The sequence below is a fragment of the Euprymna scolopes genome, chromosome 18, assembly GCF_053919585.1.
Source record: "Euprymna scolopes isolate OS-2025 chromosome 18, ASM5391958v1, whole genome shotgun sequence".
Classification (NCBI taxonomy): Eukaryota; Metazoa; Mollusca; class Cephalopoda; order Sepiida; family Sepiolidae; genus Euprymna; species Euprymna scolopes.
The window spans coordinates 46,013,941-46,028,925 of record NC_136499.1 but is presented as its reverse complement, the minus strand read 5'-3'; the positions used below and the strand labels follow the sequence as shown (position 1 = coordinate 46,028,925).

The 14,985-nt window shown below is 32.9% G+C and overlaps 1 protein-coding gene and 1 pseudogene across 2 annotated transcripts in view; one reads left to right on the top strand and one right to left on the bottom strand.

Moving 5' to 3' along the window:
- LOC145297612 (acetylcholinesterase-like) overlaps positions 1 to 14,985 on the top strand; it is a 1,140,889-nt gene that overhangs the window by 794,221 nt on the left and 331,683 nt on the right. The gene's annotated exons all lie outside the window — the stretch shown is intronic.
- Positions 5,762 to 5,884, bottom strand: LOC145297980 (U2 spliceosomal RNA; annotated as a pseudogene).

Sequence of the window (14,985 nt, the reverse complement as noted above, 5' to 3'; positions counted from 1 at the left end):
TTCTTCGTTCAAATATTGGCCATCGACTATTTTAACAATGATAAGCAGTCGATTTTACTTATATTGAGATTTTCTGTTTACTTATTAATGCAAAGCTGTCGTAATTGGTTTTGTTTTTCAAAAGATTACTTTTCATGATATATATATATATATATATAACATGAAAAGTAATCTTTTGAAAAACATATATATATATATATATATATATATAGAGAGAGAGAGAGAGAGAGAGGGAGATAGATAGATAGATATGCAAAGAAGGGAGAAAGATAGGTAAGGACAAAAACAGTCAAATAGCAATATATATATATATATATATATATATATATATATATATATATATATATATAACATGAAAAGTAATCTTTTGAAAAAAAAAAATATATATATATATATGTAGATAGATAGATAGATAGATAGATAGATAGATAGATAGATAGATATGCAAAGAAGGGAGAAAGATAATTAAGGACAAAAACAGTCAAATAGCAAGCACAATGACAGATAGAAACATAGATACGAACAGACACAGATAGAGCAACAGGACCAACAAAACAAACAAATACTAGATAGATAAATAGATAGATAGATAGATAGATAGATAGATAGATAGATAGATTGATTGATTCTATTGATTGATTGATTGATTAGTAGATGGATAGATAAATAGATGGGTGAGATAGATAGATAGATAGATAGATAGATAGATAGATAGATAGATAGATAGATAGATAGATAGAATGTTAGTTTTCAAACACAAATAAAACACAGTTCTTTATGTATTGGTCATGAAATGAGATTGGGCCAATCAGGCCTTAAGCTATCATATCAAATAATCGTTAGATCATTCAAATTCGATATTCAGTTATGAATGAAACAATACCTGTTCCTATTCACCCCTTTCTTCTGGGACGCCAGGGAATATTAACACACACAAGCACAGAAACACTGTGTTCTTTTTATCTTGGTAATAAATCGGTATACGCGCGCGATGGTCGCCATCCCATTCAGGTCATCGTTACTTATGCATAACACTGCACCAATGGCACTTGTTGTGATGCAGTATATAGCGCGCAGGCTTTGGGAGACTGAATCCGTTTCATGTTATGCGGCACTGTACCCAGCCAGGCCGCTTTCAACGACTAGTTCGACCAACCCAACCCTCTCCCGTCCGCGGAGAGCCAACGAACGTCGTGTTGATAGCTTTTTATTAAGATAGATTTAGTAATTGAAAAAGATATCTATACTTATAGCAATGCTCATTTTAGTACCGTTTCTTAATCTCTCATTTTTTTTTTGCTGTATATATATATATATATATATATATATATATATATATATATATATATATATATATATATATATATATATTATTATTATTATTATTAGTTGAAATACAGCATTCTCGTTATTTCCAATATAAAAATAAATTTCTTACTTACTCCCTCTTCCTCACACACGCACACACACACACACACACACACATATACACACACTTTCTCCCTCAATATATATATATGTGTGTGTGTGAGTGTGCGCGCGCACGCGCATAAAGTTAGTAGGCAAAAAAACGAAGTGCGTATGCTTATTAAGAAATTTAAAAATAAAAGCGCAATACTTATTTATATGTGTTACAGATCACAACATCGATACTGTCGGTTTCAAATCAAAACAGAGGAGATTTATAATTAGCCTTTTATGTCGGACTCTTACCAGCCTCTGTAAAGGAGTATATTACAGCTCCTCTTCGTTTGGAATTGAAACGGATGATACCAATGTTGTTCTCTTCTTCTGTAATACATATATAGCTAAAAAAAAAATGACATGAATATATCACAGGATATAATCCCAATTATCCAAAACAAATTGTTCACAAAAAATTGTTTCTGCCTATATTTGTAAATGTACATATTTATGGTATAAAATTTTTTTGAAACATTTACAAAAACGATTCATCAGTTCATAATATACCACAATCCGACTGAAAAAAATATGATCAGTTCAATAAACATTCAATTAATAAAGGTATATTTAATTTCATATTCCTTTTGTTTCAATCAATATGTGTTAAGATGTTCGAAGGCAATGTTGCTAATTCACTTCCTCTAAATTATTTTCATTTATATATGTATGTGTGTGTTTCTGTGTGAGAGAGGCTCACACACACACACACGCACACACACATATATATATATATATATATATATATATATATATATATATATAGCTGATTGCATAGGGCGGTAATTATGCATGTTATACATAATATTAGCATATTAAACTGTAATTATTAATATTAATTTAATCATATCAGCATTTCTATAATCCTTTGAACAATATATATATGTGAAACAAGATATGTACTTACACACACACACATGCACGCACGAACACACACACACACACACACACACACACACACACACACATATATATATATATATATATATATATATATATATATATATATATATATATAGTTCAGCTTTGGTTTATATCTCGGAGAATTAATATTATATTTTATCTTTAAAAAACATTAGGAATTAATTGCAGCTAAGAATTTTTTAGTCCAGTAACTAAGATTATAAAAATGTTCATATTTATGAAGGTTCCAATTCTATTTAAGCGAATTTTTCTTCAAATCGTGCGACGTCATAGACATTTTAAAAGCGGGGACATTTCATAAGCCACCTTCCAACGAATTCAAAACGAATCATAAAGCAGACGTGAAGTTGCAGCTAAAACTTTCGCGCCTCTCCTCTGATGGCTGGGCCATTTCAAAATAAATCGATTGGCGGTGGTCGGCCATCGCCAGAGAGACGAGAAAGTTTTGCTGGAAATTTCAGGCTGACTCTTTTGCATAATTTAATCAATTGCGTAAAGCTATCGATATCGATCTGGCTATTCATGTCGAAATATAGAAATTTGCTATTTTGAAATGCATTTGTACGACTTCGTTCGAAAATCGGTGACGGTTATACTTTAATGAAAGCGTAAAATTTCCTGTAGAAACGCGTACACACATACATACACACATATATACATACATACATACATACATACATAAATGCCAACACCCATATGCATGCAATAACGTATACAGTTATTTATAAACACATTCTTATGCATGAAAGATACCCGTCCTAGGAGAGGTAAAACTAATGCTCTGAACAGAAAAGTTTTGAAAAACTAAAGCCAAGATATAATGATACTAAACCTTGTATCTAGAATCATTATTCTAACTGCGATCAATATCTACTAAATGACATTCATTTGAGAAAATATCTAAAATTGTCAACTTAAGCTTTAGGGGTCTTAAAAAGATTGTAATTTAGGGAAGCTTGCTTAATTTATGTCTAATAATTATGGATCTAGAGCAATGCATATATGATAAGGAATTCTAATAGCTATTGTTTACATTTCACAAAAGTCGAAGGTATGCGCATTTTCTCGAATGACGTTGTTTTAAATCCTTTTTGCATCAAACTAAATAAACATAAATATAACCCATATTTGAACCTCCACGCCTAGAATACTTGTTTCAAAATTCGCACTGATCAAGAAATTAGTTTACTAATAAAGCGTATGAACATGCATAAATTTATAAATGTATAAATAATATATGCAATTATATATATATATATATATATATATATATATATATATATATATATACGAGAGCCTTCAGTAAGCTTCCAGACGTTTTTCGTATGAATACTGTTATTGATAATACACATATAACATACTAGTCTCCTTCAAAGTAATCTCCTCTGGATGCAATGAACTTGTTGTATCGTTCCAACATGGGGCCTCCCAATTTCTGGAAGGCCTTATCGAAGTCCTCACGGCCGCTTAAAATTAAAAGGAAAATCCGAAAAATAAGAGCGTATATATATATATATATATATATATATATATATATATATATATATATATTGTATTTTGTGTATAGGAAGTTGTTAGATGATATAAGGCATTGGTACCGTCGGTTTCAAGCCCGAAAACTAGGACTGTTTTAGATATCCATATCCAGTTTTTATTTGCTTAGGATATGGATATTTAAAACGATCCTAATTATCGGCTTGAAACCGACGGTACCAATGACTTATCTAATCTAACAACTTTCTGTACACAAAATACAATATATATATATATATAAAAAAAATATATATATATATATATATATAGAGAGAGAGAGAGAGAGAGAGAGAGAGAGAAAGAGAGAGATGCCTTTATATGCTTATGTGCGTGTGCAATCTTTTTCATATAAATATACCTATAAAATAATATATCTGTATTTTTGCGTTAAATTGTGTGTTCTAACTATATAAGGATATCTACGCTGGTATATAAAATAAATTACCTTAAGTTTTTATTTGCTTGTACAAGAGTGTTTATCATGTAAATTACCACATAATGATCTGGCGAATTCAATTGAGCGATGAAACACAAAAGATTCTGTGCAGCTAACTTATGAGTACATTTTTTATACCATATAAATGTGAGTGTGGGTATGTTTGTACGTGTGTGCTCGCGCGCATACTAATGTTTTTGTATGCCGAAGATAATGTATGCTTAAATCGATGCATATATTTACAGGAAGAACTTTTACATACAAAATATCTCTAATTATTCTAGTGGACGTTCCGGTAAAATAAAATTTAAAATAGGCGTAAAAGGGAAACATTTCAATATGTGTGAGGTAACTTCGAGAATAACAGAAAATAGACGGAGAATTAAAAGAGAAAAATAAAACTCACTGGGAGAGATGCACCCTAGTCTTCGTGAAGAGAGGCATTTAGGAGAAGGAAACTGTTGTAAAAACTTACGGTTTACTGTATATTCTGTCCTGAGGGAGTCACCTGCACAGACAACGGTTAGCAGTAATACCAAAATGTGTGGTTGGTTCTACACAAAGCCTTCACCGCTATAAGCAAATCATCTGTGTGGCGAAAGCTCATCAGTGCGGCTAGAAAGGCAACTGCCTCAAGCCAAGATTGAAACCCGAAGACTTCTCACCATTTCGCTATACTGATGCTGATGTGTGGGTAATGAATTAACGATGTTTTGATATCGTCCAAATGCCTCCGTTCAATTTGTTTACACAAAGAGCGTCGCTTAATACGCTAATGGCAGTTTGTTTTTATATCATTTCCCAATATGCTCAACCCAAGATAGGGAGCATTATATATATATATATATATATATATATATATATATATATATATATATATATATATATATATATATATATATATATATAGTTAATAGTTAATATATATATATATATATATATATATATATATATATATATATATATATATATATATATATATATATATATTAGTTTTGGGACGATTGATCGGAATCAGGAATCACAAAAATCAGAACTTTTAGAGGTATCGGAATCTATATCGGAATCTATATCGGAATCTGTATCGGAATCTGAAAAAATTGTATCTATTTCCAGTGCATAAAAACAAGGCCGATAGCCATTAGTCGCATGCTCTCGTGTAATGAATGAATGTGTGAATGTAGGATTGACATGAAATTCTTAAAGATAAGCTAAAATGACCGAAAATGGGCTGAAATAACTTAAATAAATAAAAAGTAAATGACTTAGAATGACTTTAATGAACTTCAGGATGAATTGAATGACCCTAAAAATGAATGCTTAAAAACTAACTGGAATCTTTCAAAAACAACTTAAATGATCTGGAGAATGACTTGAATAGCTTTGAGACTGACTGGTCGTAAAGTGGATGGTTATTTTACATTAAATTAATACAGAAAAGTGATCCCCCACTTTATATCACAATAAGTATAGCATGTAGTAAGAACAGATACTACACTTTGATCTTGGCCAAAAGGCCAAGAAAAGGGTATTTATTTGCTCCCCACCGAGCAAATTAGGCACAAGGCCGATTTTTAATGTGAGGAGTGAAGGGGAAATGGGGACCATCTCCCCGGAGAGCTGGATAATGACAATTGGTATGAAGGGTTGATATTTATTTGCTCCCCCACCGAGCAAATTAGGCACAAGGCCGATTTTTAATGTGAAGATTGAAGGGGAAATGGGGACCAACTCCTCGGGGAGTAGGGGAGCTGGATAGTGACAACTGGTATGAAGGGTTGCCCCTACATTGACCAAGGTCTGATATGTGGGGTTACCCCCACATATGGTCTTTGCTAGCAGTATCTACCGGAACAGATGGTATTTATTTGCTCCCCCACCGAGCAAATTAGGCACAAGGCCGATTTTTAATGTGAGGAGTGAAGGGAGGGGGAAGGGAAAAAGGGGACCAGCTCCCGAGAGGTGGGAAATGGGAGCTGGTTAATGGTCAGGCATGTGGGGTTGCCCCCACATCTGGTCTTTGCTAGTCATAGCTAGTCATAGCTTGCAGTATCTACCGGAACAGATACTACACTTAGATCCTGGCCAAAAGGCCAAGAAAAACTTAAAAGCTAAGGACAGCATCTATTAACAACAGACCTATGATCTTAACCAAAAAGGCCAAGCACAAAAGTGTTACGGCCGGACCGACAGACCGACTGACCGACCGACTAACCGACCGACGGAGTGAATTATAGAGTCGCTTGCACGCGACTGAAAACAATTCTTTTGGTTGACTTTTTTTATTTAATTTTTTAAGGGAAAATCTTCCATTGTTGGTAGTAATGATGAAATAATAATTTTTTTTATTATTATTTATTTTAAACTACCAGTAAAACTAAAATATATTGATCGCCTACAGATGTACTTTTACTTAGAAAAAATTCATGCACATTTGTCTCGTGCACACTAATTGGAGAACACACACACACACACATACACACGCAGACACACGCAGACATACATATTATATATAATAATACAAACACACACACACACACACACACACATATATCATAATACCCATATTGGAGAAAAATAACTCTATAGTAAAATATTTACAGATTTATAAAGTATCGGAATCGATAATTGTATCATATACGGGAATTTAGTAAAGAAATCAGTAATTGTATCAGCATCGGCAAAAAATAGAATCGCCCCATAAATATATATATATATATATATATATATATATATATATATATATATATAGTTGCCATGTCTAATAATACTTCAGTGCGGCTAGACTAGAATCCAGCCCACGTCCGGGATCGAAACACTAACCACCAAGTCGATAGTTCGTAGATCGGACAACCACGGACAGGCGTCGCTTGTAATTATATCTACCAACGCTTTATGACCGTCACTTCCACAGCTCTCTTTTTGTTTATCTACAAGAAGTGTTGCATTATACTCAAGAAATAGAAAGCGATACCCCTACCAAAAGTGCTCAACTCAAGACGGAAATTTTATATATATATATATATATATATATATATATATATATATATATAATAGGCACACACACACACACACACACACATATATATATATAGACAGATAGATTATCATACACGCACACGTATATATATTTTATGTATGTATATATACCTATGTATATATATGTATATATACATACATAAAATATATGTGTTTGTATTTTAATGTGTGTGTGTGTTTATTATAATATATAATAAATATGGGTGCGTGTGTTCATCTTTTAAATGTTATGTATATCCACCGAAAAAATAATTTGTTCAAATTACTCTAAAACCTCATCAAGCAAATAAATCATTAAGCTTAATTTATTAATTAAAAATGATCGCAATTCTTTTTTCGTTTGATGATGACAAATATGAAGGCAACTATTTTTTTATTATTATCAATTAAATCACGCCGTACGTTCAAGATCTGCTCATATTTTGTTAGCTTTTCACTCATTCAAAATAGAATTGGCGGGAAATAAATGAGCACTTGAGCGCTCAAAGAGAAATGAGTTTTGCCTACTTCGTTCAACAAAGCTGTATTAAACGTCAAAATAGTTCTGTCAAACATTTCGTATCAAACCTAACTCTCCAGGAGTTTTCCATACGAATCAAACCGGTAGAGTCTAGACGCTTGTGTAGGGCGACTTGTTCTCTGTCGGTTTGAGTCACAGTCCTGTGTAGTTCTAACACATCCACCCTCCCAGGCTTTACCTTTTAGCCGTTTGAGAAGGGGTTTAGTTCATTGTTGATCGCTTGTTACGCCTCTACTAGGGAATGCTGACGTGGCTACCCAGGTATTTTTGTTTGTTTTTTGTTTTTGTTTTGTTTTTTGTTTTTTTTTGTTTTGTTTTTTTTTCGACCACAGTGCTCTTTCACTTTTTCTGACTTTCTGTCACATTTTTTAACGGTTGGAAGGAGATAAACGTTAGCGATTTTAATTATTTGTCGTAAAACATCATCTCCACGAGGCCAAACAAAAGATGTAATACAGTCACCCTGCGCTGCAGAACAACCTAACAGGTGTCCGTCAAATCCCGGATCAACTTCGCCTTGCGCAAACATTCAAACACAGTGCATTAACGCATAGATCTTTTGACTGTCCTTTTGCACTTTGGCCTTTTGTCACTTTTCTGTCTTTTTTGTTAATAAATTTCATTTGATCTGATCTAAACTTTATCTACACATTTATTTCTATGGTGCCACCGAATGTGTTCATGTTTTTCCTCTCCAAATGTGTGGGGGGGGGGTGTAGCAGTTTATTGAATTAGTAGCAGTTTCAGTTTCTTTGGGTGTTTGTAATGTTTTTTTTTTTTTCTTTTTTATGCATTTCTATATACTAAAGGTTGGTAAGCATGTGTTAGTTATGTGGATTGGTTTCCGCACTCGAATATTTTCTTATGATCTAATTACCTTTACTCTATTTTAATGCACTGACATTTTGATTTTACTTTTGTTGTTTTTTTTTTGTTTTTTTTTTAATTTTCTTTGTTGTTGTTTAAACTTTATCTCTGTTTAATAGAAAGTTATTTTATTAAACTTTAAAATATCCTTTTCATGCTCTTTATTTTTACGGGCAACGAGTTGGAATCGAAATAAGAATTGGGTATATTTTAAGTATGATATAGCTCCGTAGAGTAAATGTGGTATTGTGGTGGTTGTTGAAATGAAATAGTGAAAGGAATGATACTTTTACGAATGGGTCAGAATGCGTCGAGTTAAGTATAGGATAGATACAAGATGAACATCGACACCCCCACACACATTCACACAACTTTTGATATTTTTGATGGCCTTACGCCTAATTTGTAATAACGCCTAATAATTTTGTGCCTAAGAAGTAAAGTTTATTCAATGTATAAAGTGGACCTTCGGTATGTATCGCTATATTTATTTTGTCCCTTAGTTCTTACATTAATGAGCAATGTTTCTGACAAAGGGGGGGTAAAGATTGTCTTTTTGGGAGCGTCGAAATCTGTCTATAAAACACTTACCGCTGGCTAGATATAAAGTTATATATATATATATATATATATATATATATATATATATATATATATATATATATATATATATATACTCTTTACATCAGGTGGCTTCATGCCTTGCCTGGAACGATTTCCATTAAAATGGGTATTTTTTTTTTATTGGCGGGTAGTGTAGTAACCGTTTTGTGTTCGGTCAGAGAAGGAGACATTTCTCTTGACTGGGGAGTTTTTATAAATTTTTGTCCCATTCTGAATGCCTCTTTTAAAGAAGCACTTGATATCTTGCACGTTAAAAACTTACGTTTAATAAATAAGGACCACATAAAATAAATGTCATGTTAATAATTTTTATTTTTTGTTTTATTGGAAACCCCCAACATTGAAAAGACAAAAAAAGAAAAGAGAAAAAAGGAAAACAATGCAAATTCAGGGTTGCTCTACGTAAATTGAGCATTTTTTTTACTTATATAATTCGTTATATTTTAATGAATAAACAATTGAAATGATGCGCATAAATAATGAGATGTTGTTCGCCGCCATAGTGCATCAAGAATATTTAATCAGAGGAGAAAGTAAGCCAAATGAAGTCATAAACTCTAAAAATGGCGCGACTATTTATAGTCAACGTTTATGCTAATTAGATATAACTTAAGGGGCCATGTTTTGTTTGAAATAGAAAACGTCTCAAAATGCAAGTTAGCATGAAAACAAATAAAATATATGTGTTGACAAAGTAGGTACATTACTTGAACAGTTTAGAAGTGAATATAATTATACTAATGTATATAGGGCATCGTAGCTCTATAATAAAGGCCAAGGTGTATTTATTTGTTCGCATTACATTTTTATCCGAAAATGACATTAACTCTGAACTGTCATTTATTTATGACATACGCATAAATAAATATTTATTATCTACGACATATAAGTTTATGTGTGCCTATATAAACCTTTACCGCCGATGGAACGATTCGAAGCAGCTTTAATCATTCGCCCGCTGTGATATCCGCATTAAATTGTGAGAAAATAAACCCTATATTTGTTTATGAACATAATAGTAATGTTTAGTTTATACATACATACATACATATATATATATATATATATATATATATATATAATTATGTATGTATATATACATATATACATTTATATACATATATATATATATATATATATAGAGAGAGAGAGAGAGAGAGAGAGAATAAATGGCAAAAAGTTATATTCCAAAATTCATGATGTTGACCATCTTATAATTTATTCCTTTAATTCAGTTGATTTATACAATTCTTGACAGTATCTGTTTCGTAGCGCAAAATCAATCACTTAATTATTATATCAATCAGTGAATCTATTATGGCCTTAACTCATCAGAAGAAATAGCAACGATCAATCCGTCAAAAGGAATTGAAATATGATTTGACATGGTAAAAAATCCGAAAAAAAAAAAAAAATATATATATATATATATATATATATATATATATATATATATATATATATATATATGAGAGAGAAGAGAGCGGGAGATAGATAGATCGGTACATATATTTATATATATATATATATATATATATATATATATATATATATATATATATATATAGAGAGAGAGAGAGAGAGAGAGGGGGGAGGGGGAGAGAGAGGAGAGAAAGAGGGGGGGAGAGGGAGAGAGAGAAAGAGACAGGAAGAGACAGACAGTGAGACAGACAGACGGACAGACAGAGAGATGGGGATAGAGAGAGAGAAAAGAGAGCGAGAGGGATATATATATATATATATATATATATAACACAGTCATGGAGAGAGATGACGGGTAAATAAAGAGAGAAATAGATAGATGGATAGATTTAGATTCATATGTTAATAGAGAGTATACCTTTCACCATCACTCATTTTTTCTACCCTTTATTGTCTTTTTTATTTTTATGTTTTATCTGTATTTTCTATTTGTTGCTATTCAAAAAAAAATAAATAAAAACAGAGTAACTTGTGTTGAGAGAATTACGATTTAAGCTTTAAGATTATCGTAAGATTTCGATTTCGGGAAATTGCATTTCGATGGAAATCGCAACTGAAAAGTGTATGCACATATGTAGCCAATAATATTTGCATAAATAAACTTTCTCCTCTAATCACATATTCATGTTGCATGCTATAGACGAACGGCGTCTCATTATTTTTGCGTCTATGTTAATTAAAATATGTTTAGAAATAAACGACCTTGTTACTTTTGGTAATGGTGCTTCATAATATATATATGATTATGGGAAAAGTTCATTAATAAATAATTTTTTTTTACATAGGGATCCCCACTTATCAAGGCCCGGAGGCCACTCGAGGATAATGGTTATTTAGTGTACAATAGTCAATGGGATAATATCATAGTAATCATTAGTAGTGGAAATTTGGTAAATTGGATTACTTAAGAGGACGGTTCATCAAGAATTTGTTTACGTTGGACTTGAAGACAACCAAATTGTACTTAGATGGAAAACAGGCAAACGGAAGAGAGTTCCACAGGCTTGCAGTTCTAAGAAAGAAGCTTTGTTCATGGAATCTGCATTTTGGCTTAGGCTCAGCAAGATGGTCAACTAGCATACTAGCTGTACGTCCGTCGTCGCCCGGTCGTACAATACGTTTAAACATGATATTTTAATTCATGAAGATTACATTTGTATTATTATAGAGTAAGTCCTCTATTAAATATATTACGAGGAATAATTTGCCCGATAGACTAATTCGCAAAAAAATAAAAATATATAAAAAACATAATAATGATAATGTTGTTTATAAAATGCTGTCTGCGTTTGTTTACAATATTACGTCAGCTTGACGATCTTTAAAATAGTCTTTCTTCACTTATAGATAAAAAAGAAAAAAATTTGTAGGGGAATATTTTACGTTACATCGGCGAAGGTTATACCGGTGTGACGTAAAATATTTCCATGCAAAAATTCTTTTTATCTATAATATATTTTAAAGATCGGATTTTTCGATTTTCGATACTTATCGGATAAATTTCTGTACAAAAATCACGGCCAAAAATATATATTACCTTCGTGTGGCACAGTTTATATAGACGACTTGAAACAAATCGACACAGATCGTCTACGTACTCTACTATTATAGATGACGTCATCCTTTTATTATTTCAATACTTATGATGCCATAAGAAAACTTAATCTTTTTTTAATGGTTGGTGCCATCTCCTTGTGACGTCATCCCTTTTTGCCGCTACCAAAAGTTTTTATACTAGATGCTCTGGTTCTAGACGGTTTTCCACTTAACCAACCTTTATGGCCACGGGTCGTATATATTTCTTTTCAATAATTACAAGAAACCTTCTCTACCACCTATAGCAATGGCCAACGACTCTTTATCTGAGAGTACGTCTCTCAGGCTCCTTGGCCTAACGTTCACAGGAAACATGAGTTGGAACAATTACATCGAGGGCATTGCCAGGGCCGCTGCAAGGAAGGTGGGCTCTCTCTACCGTGCTAGAAAACTTCTAACACCCGAAAGTATCCTGTACCTCTATAAGGGCACTATTCGCCCATGTATGGAGTATTGCTGTCATATTTGGGCCGGTGCATCGGCTACTAGTCTATCGCTCCTTGACAGGGTTCAAAAGAGAGTCGCAAATCTGATAGGCCCTAAACTGGCATCTAAACTTCAGCCTCTGTCCCATCGTCGAAACGTTGCATCCCTCTGCCTGTTGTACAAGTATTATAATGGCGAATGCTCTGAAGAACTGCAAGCACTTGTGCCCCCACGACGTGAACACCCTCGACAGACCCGACAAGCTGCAAAATCCCACCCCCACACTGTAGAGATCCCTAGATGTAAAAGATCTTTCTACTCCAGTAGTTTCTTCCCCAGAACAGCTAGACTTTGGAATTCCATTCCAGGTCACTGCTTCCCCAACTGTACTGACATGCATAAGTTCAAGTGCAACGTGAACCAACATCTCGCTGCCCTAATCCCTACATAGTATCCCAGTAGATGTTTCCCCTGACAGTAGCGCCCTACACCAAAGTGGCAATGTGCCTTGTTTGGGGTGAAAATCTAATTTAAAAAAAAAAAAAAAATGTTAAGGTGTTTAATTCTCTCCCACTGCAAGACTGTGACACCAGGATCGGAAAATGGGTTTGAGAAGTCAGTAGCCTCGAGAAGGAGCACTTTGTAACTGGAAAAGGTGCCTGGGCAGCCTTGTCGGTGTTATTAAGTAAATACCCCTCAGGAGATTAGCAATAAAGAGAGAAAGAGAGAAAGCAAAGCCTGAGAGAATGAACCTCATAGAACTGCACAGAACCAGCACTACCCCGCAATCAACAGAGACCAGGTCATCACAGGAATGGTTTAATCTCTGTTGATTTAGGAGTCCGAGAGATGATATTCTTTGTGTTACTTCAGCATTTTATGTCGTCATAAACTATCTATTCCCGATGGTTTTAAACGGTTTTAGTCGATGACGTCATCCTTTAGGAACATCTTTCCTTTTGTGACGTTTTCCAACTCTGTTAAAGTGGCTGTTGTCATCAGTTTTTGCTACAAATCCTTTGTGCACGGAGAAAAGCAAACAAACCAGCCACAAACGATGCATAAACAACCACAAATACGCCGCAGTTTAGAGCGAGTGGAAACATAATGAAACTGAAAAAAAAAACAACAGTAAATTATATCTATTTTAATAACTTTTTCAAAAATGTCAAATTTATTCTTGTTTTAGTGTGATTTTTTTTCAACTGTATCACTGGAAAGATAGAGAAGCAATGCATATTTTAGATATAAACAGTAAATTTTCTCTTTCTTGCTCGGGCTAATGATGCAATGGATAAAAGTCGTTTTAATCTATGCCTGAAACACTCAAATGTCTAGCCACATCAAAGAGCTATAGCTAAACAATTCATCTGATTCTTACTATATGTATATATAAATTGAAGCCGGTCTACTTCTCGATTTTGTCATCAATAGCCATCGTTCTAGAAAATCAACATTTGTTTCTGGCTAGCTAGTTCCATGCTGTTCTAGTAACAGCATGGAACTACGCTAGTCAGAAGCTAATAAACTTGAATTCGATTTAATGCCTCTGGAAATATACTTTATCCTGCTCGGAATATTTTTCACGAGAAAGCGATACTTTCTTTACAATTATTAACCCTTCTCTTCGAGTGACCTTCAAGCCTTACTCCTTTGTCAAAAAATAATACTACCAATAATAAACTTTACATTTTTATTAAGAATGTACACATAGCGTATTTGTTATTTGTACATTATTACAAACAAAAATGAGTTAAAATTTGTAATATTAAATGAAACTAAAATCTTGTTTGTAATCAATGTAAAAAAGATATACCAAATATATTAGACTTATTACAAAATAATACAGAACATGAAATTCGGTTTTTATAAAATAGGTCATGCGCGAAATTGTACATTTCTATTATTACATGAGCTTGTTATAGTTGAATTTATATAAAGTGAGAGAGAGAGAGGGATAAATAAAAAAGGACAGTGTGAGAAGATATACATAAAGAAAAACTCTCATAAACAAATATGGCGCTGAAACTCTGGTTTAAGAGCCTCGTATTATTTATAAAGTAAAAATTAAGTTTCA